This window comes from Aptenodytes patagonicus, chromosome 4, assembly GCF_965638725.1.
Source record: "Aptenodytes patagonicus chromosome 4, bAptPat1.pri.cur, whole genome shotgun sequence".
Classification (NCBI taxonomy): Eukaryota; Metazoa; Chordata; class Aves; order Sphenisciformes; family Spheniscidae; genus Aptenodytes; species Aptenodytes patagonicus.
The window spans coordinates 10,004,084-10,017,407 of NC_134952.1; positions in this window are offsets into that span (position 1 = coordinate 10,004,084).

A 13,324-nucleotide genomic window follows, 5' to 3' on the forward strand; every position below is an offset into this window, starting at 1 on the left:
TGAACCATGCTCCTGCGTTATTTCTGCAAGCTATGTGTTTCTCAATTACAGCTTTTGAGCCAGAGCAAATACAGAGCACCTCTGCTACAGGCAGTGTTGAGGCTAACCTTTGCTCTTGACCATGAGGTTTCCAAACCCTTGTGGTGAAGGCTAGTACTGCTAATGATGCACAAATGGTATCCCACTAACAATTTCCACACCTCATTTGTCTTCCCTGCTATGCAGAAGATCTGCTTAAAATATCAGCATCCCTCAACCACAGTCTGGTTGTGGTGGCTTAACCTTGCAGTAGGTTAAGTTGTAGGCCAGCTTGGTAATTCCAGCCCACTGTTCACGCGTAGCTTGCTCATCTCGACAGGGGCATTCCCATGCATGGCTCCCATGCTGACAGTGGGTGTCTGTCTTTGTTCCTGTCTAGAAGGATTTTCATCTTTGGGTGCAGCCCCAGCTCCATGAAGCTGCTGCTGAAATTCCCATTGACTTCAGTAGGGTTTGGCATTCCCCAGTTGTTCTTTCCTTTGTGCCTACGTTCATTCAGCATGTGTACAGCTCTCGTTTCATGTTCACCTCTTCTCTAGCCCTTCCTCCTCCACTCTTGGCTCCTTAAAAGATGATAGAGGCACAGAAATAGCACTTTCTGCAGTCTTCAGAGGGGTTATTTTGTGGTTTCCTGGAGAGTCTAAGCTTGTGCCTAGCTTGCTTGTCAGTCTTTTTTTTTTTTTTTTTTTTTTTTTTTTCCCCTCCTCTCTTTTGAAACTTATATGCTGAAGGCCCAGCCCCACAGGAAACCATCTTTAACTAAACCACAGCAACAGAATTATCACATTTACCCCCCTCCCCAAAACTGTCTGAAAGATCACATAGGTGGCACAGTTTCACAGCCCTAAGAATTTCACTGCTTTGCAATGGGAATGCACACGCTGGGTAGGAAATCCCAAGATGTTCCACTGTCTCTGCCTCAAAGGGCCAGCGCTTGTTAGGCTCATATCAATTCCTCTTAGGGTTTTGGGGTGGGTTTTTTTGCCAGGATTGCTTCTACCTTCATCACAGTGAACTTCAAAGCAGCAGGAGTTCTTTTTCAGGTTGTGTGTGTGCTGAAGAGGTCACGTGTCGAGGTCATGCTGGGTTTTGACTAGTGTGGCTGAAAACTCAGACACTAGCTGGAACCTTTTAGAAGCAGCCATTTGTTGCCTACCATCATGATCCTTTTCTTTCCTGTGCCTGATGGCTTTTTATTTTTACGAAGATGTAAGCTCACTTACATCAGTGCAGAATCAGGGATTCCTTCACTTGCACTAGTGATGCCCTGATTTGGGAGCGTGCCGGTTATCCATAGTTGTGTTCTCTATTTGTCTTTGTCCTCCACAAGCCTCTATGGCTGAGTTTGGATTTTTTTCTGCTAAAAGGTAATGCTACCTGTCAGACATTCTTTCAACATGCTGTCCCTGATTTTAGATAATGTTGTTATATTGGCTAGTAATGTACTGAGCACAAACAAATTATCACTGAAAATATCCTTCTCAATAATGGTAAGAGTTTCATATTTGATTGAACTCTTTAGTTTTAAATACTACTCTTTAACAAAAAGGCGTGTATCACTGCTGTTAACTGGTAACTCTCCATGCGATGAGGAGAAACAAAATTCTATGTTTTCCCTGTGCCGTAGCCTATTTTATGAGCATGAAAAAAATCACAGGTTGTGTTGTATTCACTTTTCGGGCTGTTACAGGATGGTAATCGCTCATCAGCTCCATTTCATGGTACGAGGAATCATTTGAACAAAACCCAAAAGCGGTACCTTAGTAAGTTAATTCCAAGTTCCAGTTCTGACTTGGTGCTTATGTTGCAAAGTCTTGACCCTGTCTTGTCCAGAAGTTAGCGAGCACCTGAAGCTGTTCCTGTTGTCTCTCTCACATCCAGGAATATTTCCGCAGAAATTACAACATCCTCATAGAACAATAGCGTAACTTTTTCTGATAAAACAATGAGGCCTTTTAGATAAAATAAGAAACCGTGAGTTTGCATGGCACTCCAGCTCATCCGTTGGAAGGCTCTCTTCCTGTGCTGTTCCTTTCGTTTAATTTGGTCTTCTCAGAATTCTCAAGTTTATCTGAATTTTCCAACTTTCCTCCGAATTATCCAACTTTAACTGTTCATTGTCTGAACTAATTCCACATCTCTCTTTTATTCTCAAGATTTGTAACAAGTTAGTGGAAGGCCAAATTCTGCTTCTAGTGTTGGTTGACCACATAAGAAATTACTTTTTCTACCCTTTTTAAATTATTATTTATTTCCTATAATAAATAATACCGTTCTTATAATCTCTTTAGGTCTGGTCACTATACTGCATTTTTTGTAGCATGCTGAATAAATTATATTTGCATTAAGGGTTTGTTTTTTTTCTCTCCTCCAGTGTCTTTTCTGTGTTTGTCTATAACTTCCTTGAAGCACAACCTTTTTCTTCTCATTCCAGGAGATGGGAAAGAAGCTGTGTGGGTATGGCCTTTCCTACAGATGCCCTGCTGGTGCTTGTCGCGGGCAGAATCTCGGATGGGGTGATTATTCAGTTTGCCTTCGCAGGGCAGTAATGAGCAGTAATAAGCGGTGAGCCCATGGGCAGACCTTACTGACCTGGAGGACTCTTCTCAGCCCTCACCGCTTGAGGGCTGGGGCAAACCAGTTTGGAGATGGACGCTCTCTACACACCTCGACTGCAGCCTGCCCTCTCCCTTGTGTCACCATGGCTGCAGATGGGAGCTTACCAGTGTGTCATACCTGCTCTGTGGTCTTCACCGCAGTTATCAGTCAGCATCTTCCACAAGCTCGAAAGTCTCATCCTCTCTTCTGCTGGCAAGGAAAAGGACCAAAACCAGTTGGATTTAAGACTTACGGAGCAAAGAAGCCTAAGTGCTATGATGCATGTAAGGAGAGATACCACATTGTCTCTCCTATTTTTCTCTCCCTCATCCTTCCCCTTGAGTTTTTGCAGGGTTGATGGTTGTTACTATGTACATCTCTGGTTTGGACTGGCAGCTCATGCCAGAGTGAAAAAGGAAATAATTTACAAGTATGAGGAGCATCCTGGGGCAAGAGAAAGGAGAGATCTGTGGGAAAAGGGTGATTTAATGTAGTGAAGGTAGCAGCTGTGGCCTTTCTTTTGTCCATGCATTGCTTCAGCGCTGTCCTGCATCTCTAAAGCCTTCACACCTCTGTCTCTGGGGCTCAGAAAGATGATCTGAAGCTTGTTTTTGGTTCATGGCTCATATCATGAACCAACCTGTTCATGGTAATACCTGAAGCCTGTTCATGGTTCATACCTCTGCTGTATGTGGTCCTGCATTTTTGGAAAAGCAGTCCCCCGGTCACAGAGGGGGGACAAGCAGCACCAGGAACCTGTTCGGGGGGGGGTGACACAACGCACATGGCTGTGTGATATGACAGACTAGCCACGTGACTGCAAGATTATGTCTGGCACACAGCAGCTCTGACGCAGGTACATAATTCAGTTGCTGGATGGGGAGACGGGGGGGGAAAACCCAGAAGAATCTGCTTGAAAAACAAAAACAAAAAAAGCTCTTGGCCCTCTGGCTGCATGCTGAACCAGAAGAAAACCTGCACGCATAACAGTTCAAGCAACAAGCCATAAAAGAGGCCACACTGTGAGATGAAAGATTTTTTTTTTTTTTTTTGACATGAGGTACCAGTGATGAAAACTGCCAGAGGATGTCGCAGTCGATGACTTAAGGATGGAATTTCCACATTGCTTCTAGGTCCTCTTGGTTATGCAGAGTGACGCCAGCCCTTTGGGGTTACTTGAACGCTGATGGTTTTGTAACAGCCTTTAACGTGCAGGGATTTTATTTTGGACATCAGCACTCCTATGTCGGGAGTGGATTTGAGTGACGTTTCCACGTTCCTGTCCAGGAAACGTGAGAAATCCTCTCCTGTTCCTGTATGGTCAGAGGAGGCTGGGGAGAGGAGAGGGCTTGGTTAGCTCTCTGAATGAATGAAACTGCCTGTGCAACGTCACGGTGCCTGGTGTGTTTAGAGATGCTCTTTGGAGCGCTTCCAGAGATGGGCTTTATCTTCCAGGAATGAAAAGCTGTATATGACTCTGTGTTTGCAGTTCTCAGTAATGCTGCTCTGATTTTGCTTCTGATTGCTCTGAGCAGACATGAGCAGAGCTGCTCAGCAGTGGGTAGGAGGGTTATAACACAAGCAGTTGACATTTCTGCATGAGGTTCGTGTGGCTGGTAGTTTGCTTTAAAGGTGGACACCTCAAGACTCGCTCCTGCTCTTCTGATGCACTATGTGGATGTGCTTAAAGTTGTTTAAATGAAAAAAATGTAGGTTTCCTCAGCCCTGATTTCAGGATTTCTGTTCCTGATGTCATTGGTAGTTTGACCAGGTCAATACTGAGATAGGTCACCTGAGGTAATTCTTCTAACTTTTAGGAGGATTTTTTAACCTATTTATTATAGGCATAAAATACGTTCCACTTTTAAGTAACATAGAGGCATTATGGTAGTGCAGTGACTAATGGGACTCTAATGCTGCTGTTTCATTCCTGGGATGGTTTGAAAACCCCTGGTCAAATAAAAGTTAAGCTGGATGTGGCGAGCGTTCCTTATTGCAGCAAGTTTTTGTGACATGAAAAGTTTAATAACACAATGTTCTAGGAAAAGTTTGTAGCTGTGGCAGTAAACGCTGCTTCTAGCTGTCACCCCGGGTTTCATGATAAATCTGTGTGTTCCTATGTGTATGCACGTGCCCCCAGTCATGGCTACTTGCAAAACTTGCTTGAATAAATTAAAGTGAAGTGTCTATTATGCTTTCCCAGGCAGCTGCGTTGTCCCCTGGCTTTCGTTAAGAAGCGAGCGTCTCGGCTTCCTGTGCGGCGTCCTCGGGTGCCGTGGTGTGCTGCGCGTGGTGAAATCAGGGAATTTCAGCGAGCCAGAGAAGGAAATGAACGTTCTGTCCTCCTGCGTGGTCATGGTCAAAAGTATCCGGGTAACACTGGGGAGGTGAGGGAGGGCATGTTCAAAGTATTGTGGGAAGCAACTCCTTTTCTTGAGCAAGTAGATGCAAAGTCCCTGGATTTTCAAAAGTAAAAATCTCCAGAGGTGGAGTTTTGTGAACCGAACACAGCTGTGGTGCCTGCATGCCTTTTGGTTAACTGTGAAGTAAATGCCATGTTATACAGCTAGCAGGTGGTTAACCAAAGGGAATTTCACTTTGCTGTGGAGAAGGGAAACCACAATACGTGTGTCTTCCTCTAGGTTATTCAGTGGGCATTCAAAGAAAAAAATGCTGGGGGTGGAGGATGTGGGGAAGATACTAAAAATTTCAAGTTTAGGTTCCTCTAGTCCATTCAGAGACTCTGTAACAGATCTGTGGGGTGGGTGGAGAGGGATGTGTTGTACCACAGATACCTTTAAGAGCTCTCCTGTCTTTTGTTAGTGGCATCAAGATGTGTAGTCAAGTGTACCTGTTGTAAAGGGCACTACTTCTAAGTATCTTCACCAAATGGTGCATTTATAGTAAGGCTATTAAAATGGATTCCTCCAAAAGTCCCTTTTAAAACAAACAATAGAAAACTGGAGGGTTTGGACTATTTGCTTTGTGCTGATGATACCGAGGTCCACTCTTACTGAATGGCAAACACTAAGCAAAATGTTTTCTTCTGCTGAACACACTAGCTGAAGGTGGTCTGAAAATAAAATTTAACTGGTGGTAGTTTAGGGTTTGGGTGTTTTTAAATAAAAAAATAGAATTCTTACAGGGATTTTAAGGGAAGGAGGCAAGGTAGATGAACGGCCAGAAACCGCCTATTTCTGCTTGCTTTGTACCATAGGGATGTCTATCCTTTCAGTTGGATTGCTACCTGGATTGGCTCTTTTTGATGTGCTTTACAGAAATAAATTGGGTAAAGAGGTATCTGGGTCCAGAAGAGCATTATGCAATGTCAGACACTTAGTAACTTCATTATGTCCTACAGGTAGTTGTGCTGTAGTGGTGTTACATGTGCACCAGCAGATAATTTACAGTCATCAAAATCAATTCCGTCATCTACTAATTTGATTTCTTTTCTCTGATATGTCAGTTTTCCAGATCTTCAGAGACAGCTAGAATGAACAAGACCAAAATCAGTTGTACAAAACCCCAGGCCAAGACGGACTTTCTGTAGGAATCTCCCAGAAACAAGAGGAGGTACAGAGCTTTGTTCCCTTTCTCTACGTGCTAATACAAGAGTATGAAAAATGCAATCCTTGATAAAGAGTCTAGGATCAGCCTCTGATAGAGGCTAGTAATGAATAATAGAGTGAGGACCGTATATTTACTCTGTTTCTGATTTTAGTTCCCTGAGGATTCCCTGCTGGCTTTCGTCAGATAGGGATTTAGGGACTTCCTGAGCCACATGCTGCATCCACACTTGTGCTTAAAAGCCAACAGACTTCTCTTCCTTCAATTCGTCTGATCATTTTTGAAACCATTTATCCTTTTGCCATCCAAAACATCCCATGGCAGTGAGTTCCCAAATCTGTTTATACCTTTTTTTACACAACAACTTTTTGGTTTTGGGTTTGGGTTTTTTTTTTCCCACTTGATACTGAATTCTTGTGTTATGAAAACCAGCGAGTACTAATCCTCTGTTCACCACCTTGTTCACTCATGATTTTATAAACCTCAGACATCAGTCGTCTCTCTTCCTACTTAAGAAGCTTGAGTTTGTTTAATCTTTCCTTGTGTAGAAGCCTTTCTGTATCTCTCTATCTGGTTCCCTTTCTATATATTTTGTATTTATGTTGTCTGCATCTCATTTATTAGAAGGCGACCCAAGCTGTACAGTGGTGAGGAGAAAGGGATTTATAAGTTAGCACAATGTCTTTGGTTTCTCTCTCTAATTCCCAACTTCTTTTTGTCTTTTTTGTGGCACCTGATCTCTGCCCTGGTATGTTCAGGGAGTTTAAAACTAACCTTGACAGGGCAAAGGTTGTAATGTTTCCTGAATGACTCACAAAAGAGAATAAATAGATAATAAAGCCTATAAGCACTAGTTCAGGCTTTCTGTGAAAGGACATGCCAATACATATCAGTTAAGACATGGATTTGCGATTTTTACAAAAGCTAACTTGCTAGAGAGGGAGAGGATGGCTTTATGTTGTTAGAAGTTATAGTCATTGGTCCTCTCCAAGTTCCATGCCTGTTTCCCTCCATTCCTCTCTCCCCTCCCAAATGACACAGCTCTGAGAAACGGAAAGGAAAATCTTCCCTAGAACTGTTTTGGTTCCTTTTCTGATTCCGAAGGAAAACACCCGAGTTGTGCTTCAGAATACCAATAATTCCCAGGATTACAAAAGCAAATCATGTTCTTCTCACTTTCTTCTTTTGGTTTTAAGAAAAGGTGCTGAGAAGAAAACAGGAAGCTGATCCTGACAGTCTGATCTGTGCTGCACACGAGGAATTAAATTTCAAAAGCCTTTCCAAGCTCAGACTTGAGGGATGGAAAGTGCTGTGGTTTGTGCAGCAACTGAGTTTTGTCACCGGCTTCACCGATGTGAACTACTCTCATTTTTGTGGGAGAGCAGAAGCATAAAGAAACTTTAAATGTCAATGATATGTGTTGATACATCCTTCATCCTACAAAAACTTTAAGCATCAGGTCTCTTTCCTATCTATGTTCAAGTGTATTGGAAGGTGCAAATGTATGCTAAAAAATGTACCTATATTTCTTGGTTTAACGTGTTGTGGTTTAACCTCAGCTGGCAACTGAGCATCACACAGCTGCTCACTCAGTCTCCCCATCCCGGGTGGGATGGGGGGGAGAATCAGAAGAGTAAAAGTGAGAAAACTCATGGGTTGGGATAAGAACAGTTTAATAATTGAAATAAAATAATAACAATAATGATAAAAGAATATACAAAGCAAGCGATGCACGATGCAACTGCTCGACTGCCCAGCCAGTCCCCGAGCAGCGGCCCCCCCCGGCCAGCTTTCCCCCAGTTTATGTACTGAGCATGACGTCCCATGGGATGGAATGTCCCTTTGGCCAGTTTGGGTCAGCTGTCCTGGCTGTGCCCCCTCCCAGCTTCTTGTGCACCTCCAGCCTTCTCAGTCCGTAGAGCATGGGAAACTAAAAAGTCCTTGGCTAGTGTAAGCATTACCTAGCAACAATTAAAACATCGGTGTGTTATCAACATTGTTCTCATCCTAAATCCAAAACACAGCACTGTACCAGCTACTAGGAAGGAAATTAACTCTGTCCCAGCTGAAACCAGGACAAGGTGTTCAGGAAAGCTCTGGGAGGTAGTATTATGAGAAAATTACTGCAGTACTATTGTTGAAGCTTTTCATGAATTTTTAAAATAATCTTAACGAGTTCTGAAATGCCAGTCTTATTCTGAAACTGTTGATCTTTTTCTTTTTTGGAAAAATTGGAGGAAAAATTTAACTAATTTTTCAGCCTTACCACAAGTAAGGCCAATGCTGGGGTCCTGCTGTCCTGGAAAGATGGGACAGGCTCTGTTTATTATGTGGAAAAGGATGAAATACTGTTTCAGACCAAGCTGAGATAGAGGCTTAGCTGTTTTTTCCAAGGTATTAGTTGGTCTGGTGAAAGGTACCATCTTTCTACAAACCCTTGTCCTGAAATAACAAGCACATCAAAGGTGACATCAGACCTTAGGTCTACAGTGTTTAACTTCAATTTCTGCAGGACTGTTACCTTCCAGCCCCTCTGCTGTGTCTTGGTGTGAAGTTGTGTTGTATTTGGGCTGCGATGCAAACCCAGCGTTAAGTATGCACCGTGTTTTCTTCTGTTTCACTTGATTTTTATTCTTTTCCTGGATGATTTTGCCTGGTATTCCTCTCATCTTTATCAGACAGAATCCCCTTTGTTTTCCCACCTTTTCTTTTGATTACCAGCCCCTTTTATTTACTTTTCTCAGCCCTCTCAAGTGTTCTCCTTTCTAACAGAAGAGACAGCCCTGCGGCAGATGTCTCTCAGTTTCGGGTATGTGGTACCTCTGCTTATGAAGCCAGAGCACCTGGCCGCAGCCAGAGAGACCTCCCCTTAGCTGGGAGGCAGCTGTAGCAGCACCCACGCAGCACCCTGTCTCTTTCCTGCTCCGACAGCCACCCTCCACCTGTGCAGGGAAGCAAGAGGTTAAGCCAGACGTGCAGTTCTCACCAGCACTGCTAAAGACAGGATTGCTTTCCTGGCATTTCTTCCACATCAGCCCTTCCACTCATCATCATCTTGTCCATAAATTTAGTGCCTTTCTATGCTGTCTTTTTTTGCAGCAATGCTGGGCATTTCTTTAGCAACACCAAACCAGACAAGTCGGGGTTATTGGGAAGCTCTGAGGCTGACCTACGTTCTACCACTGCAGACCTGCCTGCATCCCGCTGCATGCTGGCCCATTTTGGCCACGCCGTGGGTGGTGAAACCCCATCGCTGCTCTGCTGGAGGCTGCAGCAGCCTCCTGCTCTGCGCCTTCCCTGCTCGTTGCAGGCACTGAGCAGTCCCTGGCAGTGGAGGCTTCTTGGAGTCACACTTGGGTGTTAAGTCACTCCAGTCTCATCTGTGTTTTAAGGCAACTGTAGGAGCTTTAACGACTACAAGTCTCTGTTATTAAGAGCAGGACTGTCCTGCTGCTGTGAGACTGAGATCTAGAAAGAGGAGCCTGAGAAATTGGATCGAGGCATTAAAAATCCAGGAACTTCGAGTGTACTCTTTTTTTCCCCTCCTAGTTACCAATTGTTTTGCATTAGTCACAGGTGCTGATTAAAGCCCGGCCCAGATTAAATATATTAAGGTGACTCCATTACCACTCACTGTGTTAAGGAACAGGAAGGTATAAACTGATAAATGGATGCAATCGCTGAGTCCGACCCTATGTATACATAGGTGTCTGTATGTCAGTCATTGCTAAGGTGGTGGTGGTTAGTGGAAAGGCCTGTGCAAGAGCCAAGAAAAAAGGAATGAAAGGTTAAGCCTGGAAGGGTGGAGGAGGGAAGAGGTGGGCACAAAGAGGAACTGAAGAGCTAGCAAAGGGGATTCAGCTTCTTGTAAACATCCAGCTTCATGAAAACACAACTTGGATCTGCATAGCTGAAGGCTTTTGGAGGCTGGAAGAACAAAATCTTTTTTTTTTTTATAATTTCTCTAGTCCTGACTAGTGCAATGGGGATGCAAAGTTTTTGTCAGTATTTGGTGTCCTTGGATTGGAGGAAGCGTGCAAATGGTGCAGCTCCCAGACAGGCACTTTACAGAACATGGAACCAAGTCATTTCCAAATTGCAGTATTTGAGGAATCAGTGAAAACAGGGTGAGATGTTTGAAAGAATTTAAAATACCAGGCCTGGAGATACTTGGGAGGTTTTGAAAAGCTGTTTTTGTTTTTGGAGAAAGCTAACTTAGCAGAACCAAAACTTTTATTGAAACTTAACCTCTGAACTGTTGACTTTTCCAGGGGAGATGCAGAAAGAAAGAGCCCCTGTGAACCAGAAGGCCGAGGTGAAGAGTGGGCCTGCCTGCAGGTCAGGAGAGGCAGGTTCAGGTCTCTTTCTAGACAGTCTGTCTGTGCCCCTGCCCTACACAGCATTTGTGTGTGCAGTGGAAAAACTTTATCAGGACAGAATGGAAGAGGTATCCCTGAACAACTTGTCGCTTAGAGCACTGCCCTATGGCAGGAAAAGTTCCTGCCCTGCCATGAGATGTAGATCCACACATGTGTGTGATTTAATCAAATATATACTGTTCTGCTATATGCATACATGGATTTTGGTAATTCTTTGCAGGCAATGTAGTGATCGGCCGTGGGAGATGGTGCACCGTGTTGTTCCTTTTCAGTTTGTTGCAGAAGTACTGCATGATGCACGTCGTGTCTGAAAAGGGTAGGATGGCAGGAGGTGGCTGCTAGTTTATGTGGTCCTTGGGGTCAAGTTAAGTGCTGAGGAGGGAGGGAGGGATTGGTCTGTCCTTGGGAGCGCCTGTGATGGGCCTGGAGGTGCTCCCACAGAGCAGGGTAGGGCTGCCAGCTGGCAGAGAGCTGCAGCAGGCTCCGCAGGCTGCAAAGGCTCCTTGTAGGAGGGAAGTACACAGTGCAGTGGCAGAAAAAGGGGGTAAACTTTTTGTAGGGACCAAGTGGACACTGCATGGAGTTTTCCCAATCAGGGAAACTGATGAAATTTGCTGTACTGGAAAGACTGGAAGGCAGGCTGCGTGGTTTCCTTGCCTTCTGCAAGGATGTAGCTGGACTTCCTTCAATCTTCTGTTCTGTTGTTATTTTTTATAATTTTTTGTTAAAACGCTATGGTCTTTTGTCCGATTTTTTTTTCCATGTTTTTCTTTATGTACAGTTTTCAAAGCATGGTGCAGTACTTCAGCTGCGCTTTATTAACACCACACAGAGCAGAGGGATTTCTTCACATCCAGCTGACAACTCTTCTGCTTATCCTCTGCACTTTGGTGTCTGGCTTATTCGCAGCAGTCTGTGACTCAATCCAGTCTCTGAGCCTTTTTGAGGAATTGCCCCGTTAGCGATTCCTTGTAACATATTTGTGCAATTAATTTTCCTGAAACTACGTAACTTTGCATTTGTCCTTGCTGAATTGCCAGCATTTTCCAAACCACCTACCCCATTCACCAAAGCCGTTCTGTTTCCTTTCACCAATGCACTGGCACCTTCTTTTCATTTGGGATCTGCACGTGTATTTAATACATCTGCTCTGTCCCATCCCCCAAGCAGTAATGAAAATATCTGATTGTTAGGTCCAGGACCAACCTTTGAGGAGCCTAGCTGATATATTCTCCCAGACTGATTTTTGCACCCCTTGAGATAATGTTTTTCAGAGTTTGCTTATTGAAATGTCATGTGAAAATGCCATTGAAACTCTCAATCTCTCTCACCATATCTACTATTTTTCTTCTGTCCACAAGAGCTGTTATCCTGAAAAAGGAGGAAACAATCAGTTTGACCACGAGTAGCAGCCAACATGGATTTGTCAAGAATAAATCACCTCCTTGCTGTCAGGTAGGCACTTAAAAATCATCTGCTTGTTCCTTTGAGGGGGGGTTGAAGTTAGTTTGTTTTCATTTTAAAGATGTTTATCGTTTCTGGGCTTCTGGAGTTTCATCCGTGACTTCCCAAACAAGATTGAGTATCTCTGGGAATGCAAAAAATTCAACCAATTTTTTTTTTTATTATAAACTTTGTGTTGATTAACGTCAGCCCAATCACTTTGAAAAACCTAATGTATCCAACGAATCCCTAGTTTAAGTTCATGCTCCCTCATCTCGTTATCACTCGTGTTTGTTGTGTTAACCACCCTGTTAGGGCTGACTTGTAAAGACAGCAGGAACCGTGCACTTCTTGTATCGGATTTCAGTCCTTTTCTCTTGGTCAGAGTCCAACTCCTTCCTTTGTCTTCCTCTTTCAGTTTAATATCAGGGTCCTAAATGCGGTATGCACACAAGTAAGATTTAGATGGACATGCTGAAGTTCAGTGTAATTATATATAGATTCGCTGTTGTACAAAGATCAGAAATTCAGTAACATCGATAGTGAGTAATGCCCTTCTTTTCTTCACTGTAGGTACCAGCAATTCAGATCCTGGCTTAGAAAACAACGAAGTGTTTTGTGCTTGGTCTTGCTCTAGTTCTTCAGCAGATGTAGATCAGCATCTCGGGGCCACCTTTGTGCAGCCTAGGAAAACACAGAGGTTGCAGGTCACATTTGTGATGCACTCGCAAACTCATGAGAGAGTTTCCAAAATGACTGCTTGGTTTTAGTCAACGCCACGGTTTCCTCACCTTTGTGAGCAATAGAGCTGCATCAGCATTGTAATACAGAGGAGGGAATGCTACAAGCACTGACAATAAGTGTGAGGGATTTTTACGTTATCACCCACTAGTTTGCACATGGTCTGGTGTGATTCATTGTCTTCACAAAATGGGAGAGCAGCTACAAAGAGAGCGATTTAGAAATCTCATCCAATTGAGCCATGAGGAAATCAGACATAACAAAAGAACGGAAACAGTTGCTGTACCCCAGGCTTACCGTAAAACCTTCACAAGTTGCAAAAAAATACAAATGTCATGGACCGTGAAGTCAGGAAAGAAGGGATAACTGATCAATATCCAGCCCAGAAAGGGAGAGGGTCTAATGTATGTATAGTGAAACCATACCGTCAGGATTTTAACTTGTTGTGATTTAGGGGACCTAGTTATATAATAGGTTCCTGCGATAGACCTCCCAGGTTTTCAAGGCTCTCTTGCTTTCTACCAGTTTGTTAGCCGAGTTGTCAAAACAAGCCTGTG